This window comes from Beta vulgaris, chromosome 2, assembly GCF_026745355.1.
Source record: "Beta vulgaris subsp. vulgaris cultivar EL10 chromosome 2, EL10.2, whole genome shotgun sequence".
Taxonomy (NCBI): Eukaryota; Viridiplantae; Streptophyta; class Magnoliopsida; order Caryophyllales; family Amaranthaceae; genus Beta; species Beta vulgaris.
Genome location: NC_079203.1, coordinates 19733694 through 19741847, shown reverse-complemented (window position 1 = coordinate 19741847; position 8154 = coordinate 19733694).

Genomic DNA, 8154 nt, shown 5'->3' with positions numbered 1-8154 from the left:
CTGTTTATTGTGCTGCTGTTGATCTGCTGATGTTGTTCTCATGGCAGTAGAGTGTCCTTTTTTTGCTGCTAACTTGCTCACATGGCATTAATGTTACTAGAGTATTGCCCCGAAGATTGGAGTACACAACTTTTGGGTTATAGTAGATTGACACAATAGATAGATCTTAGGTTTCTCATTTTGAATTAAAAAGATTTGAGTTTGTAAAGTTTAAACTTGTTTGGGTTGCTGGATTTTGAGGATACAGGATTATGAATCGGACGTGAGTCCTAAATTAAGTTTTAGGCGGTCCGTATTACAAAGGGAACTCTGCCGAATTTTCTGTAGAATTTTAATAACATATCTAGTCGTTTAAAATATTTGAGGATCACTTAATATAGTTTATTAGAGTTAGAGGTTCTAATATATTCATTGGATTCTAAAAGTTTTAGTAAGTTAAGCGTTTGAGGTCCACACTCGTGGTGAGTGTGATGGTAATGGCCCGGATTAGGATTTCCGCTGTGTTTAGTTCCTAATTAGGTTGGTTGTATATGTAGCACAAGTGTTTCTTACGTTACATGCGTGCCTTCTTTCTTTTATTCTCCTTGTTTGTTGTAAGATTTGGACTAATGTTTATTGTTTGTTTTAAGATTTTCCCATTTTCTAGGTTGAGAATATTGGAGATTACAGTTTAAATATTCGACTTTCCATGACTTATTTCTCCTTTTTTTATTTCTCTTTTCGCAATAATCTTAGAAATATAAAATCAGTCAGCTTCAAAATGTTAGTTCCGCTCCAGCCACAATTCAAGTGGCACTAAAAAATATCTTTACATACAACAATAATTTATGTGATGCCGAAAAAAATGGCTATAGAGACAACTAAATTCATGTGACACTAAATACATGGCTTTAAAGATAACTATCTACAATTGATGCTAAAATTAAGGGCTATGGAGACAACTAAATTCATGGGATGCTAAATACATGGCTTTAGAGACAACTAACTACACTCGATGCTAAAAAAATGGCTTTAGAGACAACTAAATTCATGCTACGCTAAATACATGGTTTTAGAGACAACTAAATGCAATTAATGCTAAAACAAATGGCTTTAGAGACAACTAAATTCATGTGACTCTAAATACATCGCTTTAGATACAACTAACTACAGTTGATGCTAAAAAAAATGGCTTTAGAAACAACTAAATTTATGTAATGCTAAAAATATGGATTTAGAGACAACCAATATTCATGTGATGCTAAAAACATGGTTTTAGAGACAACAAACATACATCTGATGCTGAAATGTATCTTTAGAGGCATCAGAATATATTTGACACTAAAAACCATATAATTTAGAGGCAACTATGTTTATGTGATGCTAAAAGGGGGTTTTAGAGGCAACTCAGCCAGATGATGTGCCTCTATAGCCAATTTTTTTTTTTTAGTGAAACCAAGACATTTAATGTTTCATTACCATAAAATTCCATATACTTAACAAATTCCATCTAGAAGCATAAACATGGCAATTTAGTGTTTGAGCCTAGCTTAGGATAAGTAAAATATCTCCAGTGAACCATATCATACCAAATCCATGTCAATATAGATTGCTTAGTGCCTTCACTAAGGTTGCTTAGTGCACTTAAAACTCTAGGTTCCAGTGAAGCATAAATATAGATTGCTTAGTGCCAAGAAACAACCATTTGACCACAAGTAGGAAAATCTCTAGGTTAGAATCCAAACTAAGTGTGTACCTTCACTTAGGTTGCTTATTGCACTTAAAACTTCTTATTCCAAGTGGTTAGTCTTCGTAAATCTTCCCCTAAATATGTAAAGTGTTAGGGATTAGTGTACACAAGTTTTAGAACATAAATAACTAAGCTAAGTACAATAGAGATGCAAAGATGTACTTATAACAATCTGTTTTATGTTGCTATGAAGTTTTCTACAATTTCCCAAAGCTTGAAAACTCTACTTAAAGCTTTAAACACTAAGGAATTATGTCTAGAATAGTTGTATGTGAAGAGAAGTAGGTGTTGAAGAAGAAATTTCAAGAGAAAGAATCAAAAACCCAAAACAGTCTTTTATAGACTGATTCTGGCGGTACCCCTAGGGGAGGGAAACCTCTTCTGGGTGAGGTCGGTTTCTTGGAGTTTTTGGGTGATTCTTGTTGGAGATGTTAGCTTGAGATGGTGGCTTTCATGCATGCAAAGATCTTTAAGAGATCGACACTCAAGCAACTGCTAAGAGGCATTATTTGAGGATAGGCCTGAACTGATATTTCAGCTGGGCTAGATCTTATTTAGCCACGTAAATTTTGATGGTGAATGACCATTTTATCCTGAAGACATCCCAAACTTTGGTTATATCCAATTTGAATAGATTTTGAGCATGTATTCTATCTCAAAAGGCCTTTCAATTGGAAGTTCATTGCTATGTGATAAAACGGTCTCTTTGCGATTTGCATAATCTTAAGGAATAGGCTCTCAAGGGATTTCTAACTTATCTGGTTCTCAAAGCATTCTTAACCACTACTAATGATAGTGTTTATCCTCTTTGACCTTTGTTAACCATTAAGAATGATAGTGCTTATCCACAAGCTTTCTTAACCACTAAGAATGTTAGTTCTTATCCACTTACTTTCATAACCACTAAGAATGATAGTGCTTATCCTCTTTTGTCCTAGCATGATGTCGGAGAGAATTATAACTATTTAAAGGACCAAAGCCTGATGAAGACTTAATATAGCTAACAAAATATTTGAGCCTACTTAATAATTCAGGCTATTACACTAAGCCACCAACAATCAAAGGTTGCTTGTGTTTGCAAACTGAAGTTTTAACAGAACTCAAATAATTCACTCTCATTAATCTCTATTATTAATGATCTAAAATAGCCTTTAAATAGGTGTTAAACCTTATTATACTAGGACTAGAAAACATAAAAGATAACTAATAAACAAAAAGATAAACTAACTAACTAAAACTCCTAACTTGCATAAAATACTAGTAGAATAATTGCTTATTGCTGCGGTTTTACCCATACGCAGCAATATATCACGTAAAAAAAAGGTAAAGTATAAAATAAAGATATTGCTGCGGTTTCGGCCTAAAACCGCAGCAATATGACTTCATCAGGAAAAATTTATGAAAAAAGTTGACTATTTGACCAGAAATACTGCTGCGGTTCTTTACAAAAACCGCAGCAATATATTAAAATAATATTAAAAAATAATACTTTAATATATATGGCTGCTGTTTTAACAAAAACCGCAGCACTATCATTAAAAAATAGTAAAAAAATAAAATAAAAGGCATGACAAGGCATGTTTCTTAGGGTTTTTATTCATTCTCACCCCTTCTCACGCATCTCACGGCGCCTCTCTGGTCTCCATCTCCTTCCCTTCCTCTTTGATCTCTTTCTCTTCCTCTCACTCCTTCTCACGCATCTCACTCCTCTTTCCTCTCACTCCTCTAAGATCTTCACGCACTTTCGCCGGCTATAGCGGTTCGTCGACCGCCGGCTGTAGAGGTTTCTTATTCCTTCGCTGTCTCCGGTTGGTTCGTTCGCAATTAGTGGTCTTCGCGATTTCGTCGAGACTCTCCTCGTCGCGATTTTGTCGAGTTCTTCGCGCAACATCTTCACTCTCCTTGTCGTTCGTTTAACGTGCGTCACCATCTTCGTTGATTAGTGGTCTTCGCGCTCCATCGGTTCGTTCGAGAAACGAGATCCAGAACTGTGCGCCATGAATCGTTGTTGTTTGTTTTTTCGTTTGTAAACCTGTTCCTAACTTTCTTATTTTAGGATTTTTTTTTAATGTGTTAATCTGTATGTTTTTCGTTCGTTTAGATTTGTTAGTAAATTTTTTATTTTAGGTTTTTTTTCTATTTTATGATCTTCTTAGATCTGTTATTATGTAGGTAGATTTTTTTTGTTTTAGGATTTTTTTTTCGTTTTTTATAGCAGTTTTGTTTATTTTTCAATATATTTTTTGTTTTATAATAATATTTGTAATTAGTCAAGTTGTAATAGTTGTTTTTTCGTTTTACTTTTTGGATCTTTTGTATAATTTTTGTAATTAGTTTATATATATATATTTATATATATTATAATATATATATATATATATATATATATATATATATATATATATGAGATTCATGTCATTTCGTCTTGAGTTTGTGTGCAAATTTGGTGGATATTGGATGGGTTTGTTGTATATTTTTAATATTTCAAATTTAATTACAAAATGTAAAAAAAAAATTTTTTTTTTTACCTGTACCATGACCTATTGACGCGGTTTTGGCAAACAACCGCAGCAATAGGCCAAGTTATTGTTTCGGTTTCTAGCCATAACCACAGCAATACGTTGTACTTTTTTAATAAAAAATAAATTTATTGCTGCGGTTTTGCCTAGAAACCGCAGCAATACATTTAGATATTGATGCGGTTTAAAACCGCAGCAATATATTAATTACCTATTACTGCCCCCTTAATTGCTGCGCGGCCAAAACCGCCGCAATAGGCCACTTTTTGACCGCAGCAATAAGCATTTATTCTACTAATGAAAAAAGTATAACTTATCCCAATTCGGATAGTAAAATCCTGCAAGCAAAAGACTGCTACTACTACTAGAATTATAACTAAACTATAATTCTAATCCAATTAGGAATCTTAATCCAACTAGGATTTGGACTACTAATCTAAATAGAATTAGGATTACAACTTATACTCCTAATATAACTAGGAGTTCTAATCCTACTAGAACTAGGATTTCACAAATCCTATTCTTACTAGGACTATGATCACAACACAAGAATCCTAATAGAACTAGAAAACTACGAAGAGTCATAATGGAACTTGAACTCCATGGAAACCTTCAAGAAGCTTCAAAAGTCACCAAGACTCTTCCATGAGTATCCAAGAACAAGGATCCACATTTTCTCATGCATCAGGATCCAAAGGCATCAAGACAAGTAGACCCAATGTCACTTCTTATGGAACACATGGGGTTCGTTCTGAAGACTTACAACAATGCATTTGTGTCATGTGTCACTTGGCTCCAAGAAGAAACTAATTAGCATTTTAACTTAGTGTCATTATTAGTTAAAATTTTAGCTAAGTAGTTGACTTGTTTAGCTTTCAATAAGTCCAAAAACATCATGCTGATTTCGGATCATTAAGAATCTTAATGTCATGGTTGTATTTTAGGAAAGAGTTACCATAGCTTAGATGGTTGGTTGGTCGTGTGGTCCTTATGTAATTAAGAAAAGATTTGCGATCTTTCCTTAAGCTTTTGTTTCCTTAAGTTCTAGATAGATTCTAGGCTAGAATTAAGGGAGATTACTTTCCTAAAATACTTTATGTTGGCCGAATGACTTGGTTGGTTCGAGGGCAAGTTGATTATTATCATTATAAATAAACATGTCATGCTACATTTGTAACATCCCAAACCTCCACTAATCTTAATCAACATCGTTTAATCACAACGGAAGCGTTATCAAACTAAGATTTGGACTATTACCATGACATTCTCAAATTATAAGGAAGAGAATATCGAATTACCTCAAAAATATACTTTATACATTACTTAATGCATACAAAGCTGTCCTCATAAGAGCTCTTAGGTTACATACACCAAAAACTGACTAAAGTTCAGTAGCCTATCACTTGCTTAAGTATGTAAACATATGTATATAGATGTCATTACTTAATTTACATTATTGAAAGTCTATTACAAAAGTAAACACCTTCATCACATATCCTCGTACCAACCTGCATCAAAATCAAACTCTGCCACCCACCGAGTGACATGCCACAGAAATGACAAAACAATCAGCAAAGCTGAGTACACACTCTATAATAAAAAATACAAGTTTAGGTGTATTTTGAAAACTAACACATAGTTATAATAACAGATAATCACCCTTAACTTAGTTACTATGGTTTCACAAAATCAATTGTTTGGCATGAACGCGAGTGGAGAGGGGTACCACGCAGTACCAGCTGTCTCCAAACTAGTGAGGGTCGTCACCCAGCCTTTTATTGTTATGCTTGCAAGAGTTACCCGGACATGTCCTATAACGCCAGGAATTAGCCCCTCCTGGAAGGCAACAACTAGGGACTCTACCCGCCCTAACTCGGGGTGCCTATTCATGCCTCACTTTCATATTTATAAAATAAGATATTTAATGGTTTATACTTTAAACCTCAATACTCAAAATCCTTATCAACTCATCCTTAATACTCAGAACTCTTATCAACTCTTTTCAATAACCCTTACTTTGATAGTTGAGAAGATTTAGGGTTTTCATACTTAAAACTAGTTTTTAACATAATAACTTTAATAGATTTTAACCAATTTTGTCTTAGGGACTTAAATAATACTCCAACATATAATTCATCAAGAGATTACCAATTATCAATTACTATATAAGTTCATTTACTAAGCACATCCCATTTAGAAGCATAATCGTAATGACTTAGTGTATAAGTGTTGTTTAGGTCAAATGAAACATCTCTAATAAACCTTAGCATGTTATACTTATGTAATATACTCAATATACACATAATAACACACATATCATACATAAATTAATTTCATAAACATGTTTTATACAAGAAAGAAACAATCACTTAACTATAAGAGTGGAAATCTCTAGATTAAACCAAACTAAGTGTGTACCTTAACTAAGGATGCTTAAAGCTCACGAAATTCCTTAATCCACTTGGTGAACTACTCCTACAGCTTCCCCTGAATGTATAAAATGCTAAATATTAGTTTCAACAAGCTTATAGATATGAAAAACTAAGCTTAAATACAAGAGATGTAAACTGTTGAACTTACAGCAACTTATGTGATCTTTGAACAAGGTTTTCTATATGATTTTATGGTCTAAAGGTTGGAACCAAAGCTTGTACAACTCTGTATGGATTTTTAGAAGATTTCTATGTAGAGAAAAGTGGGTGTCAAAGAGGAGAAAATATGAGAAAGGAGACGAAAACCCAGAACAACCTTTTATAGCCTGTTTTGGCGGTACCCATGGAGGAGGGAAAAGTGATCTGGGCAACATCGGTTTCTTTGAGTTTCTGGGTGATTCTTGCTTGAGGTGTTAGCCTTTGGTGTTGGCTATCATGCATACAAAGGGCTTTGAGAGATCGACATTTGAGTAGCTGCTAAGCAGCTTTCTTTGAGGATAGGTCTAAGCTGTAATTTCAGCTGGCCAAGTTTTACTATGTAAGCAATTTACCTTATTAAGCCACGTAATTCTTAGGCTTAAATGACCATTTTAACCTTAAGACATCTTAAGCATGTCATATATCAAATTTGGTTAGGTTCTGAGCTCGGATTCAATCCCGAAAGGCTCTTTAAGTGGAAGGTCATCGTTACCCGATAAAACAATCTCTATACGATTTTCACAATCTTAATGTTTAAGGCTCTCAAGGACTTTTCAACTTATCTATTGGTTTCCAAAGTCTTCTTAGCCAATAAGAATGGTAGATCTTACCTACTTTTGTCCTCGTATGGTGTTGGAGAGTATTCTAATCTACTTTAAGCACTACAACCAAATGAAACTTAGCATAACTGATAGTTTCAAGTAACTATCTTCCACCTAGAACCTATAACTCTATATGAAGTAATCAATTAACTTACGTAGAACATATAAGTTAACTAATTAAACATAATATCATAGGAAATACACAATTAGACTGCTCTGTAGTTACTTTAATACGATCTCATGTTTTAGCACATAATCAGGGTTTTGAGTTAGGGCTTCTTAGGGTTATTACAACATTACAAGAGCATGAATGATTCAGACAAAAAACATTGTTCTTGATTTTATTTGTGCGTGCCAATTTTTTTCTACCGCTAATTAATTTTCAAGATTATTAATTAACTAGTGTTTAATCTTTTTAATTCCAGGAGTGGTTTGAGTGGGATTAAGAGTTAACTAAAATATGCAAGAGTGATTATTTTGTTATCATATCCGAAATTCACTATGTTTGTTCGAAATTCTTGAGTGTTCAATTACACTAGTTGTGCATTCATATCAACAGTACTTAGGCCATTTTTGGGAATGTTCGTGGTTATTTATTTGGATAACATTCTTGTTTATAGTTCTAACCATGATGTTCATTTGAATAATTTGCCACAATTGTTCGAGGTTCTAAG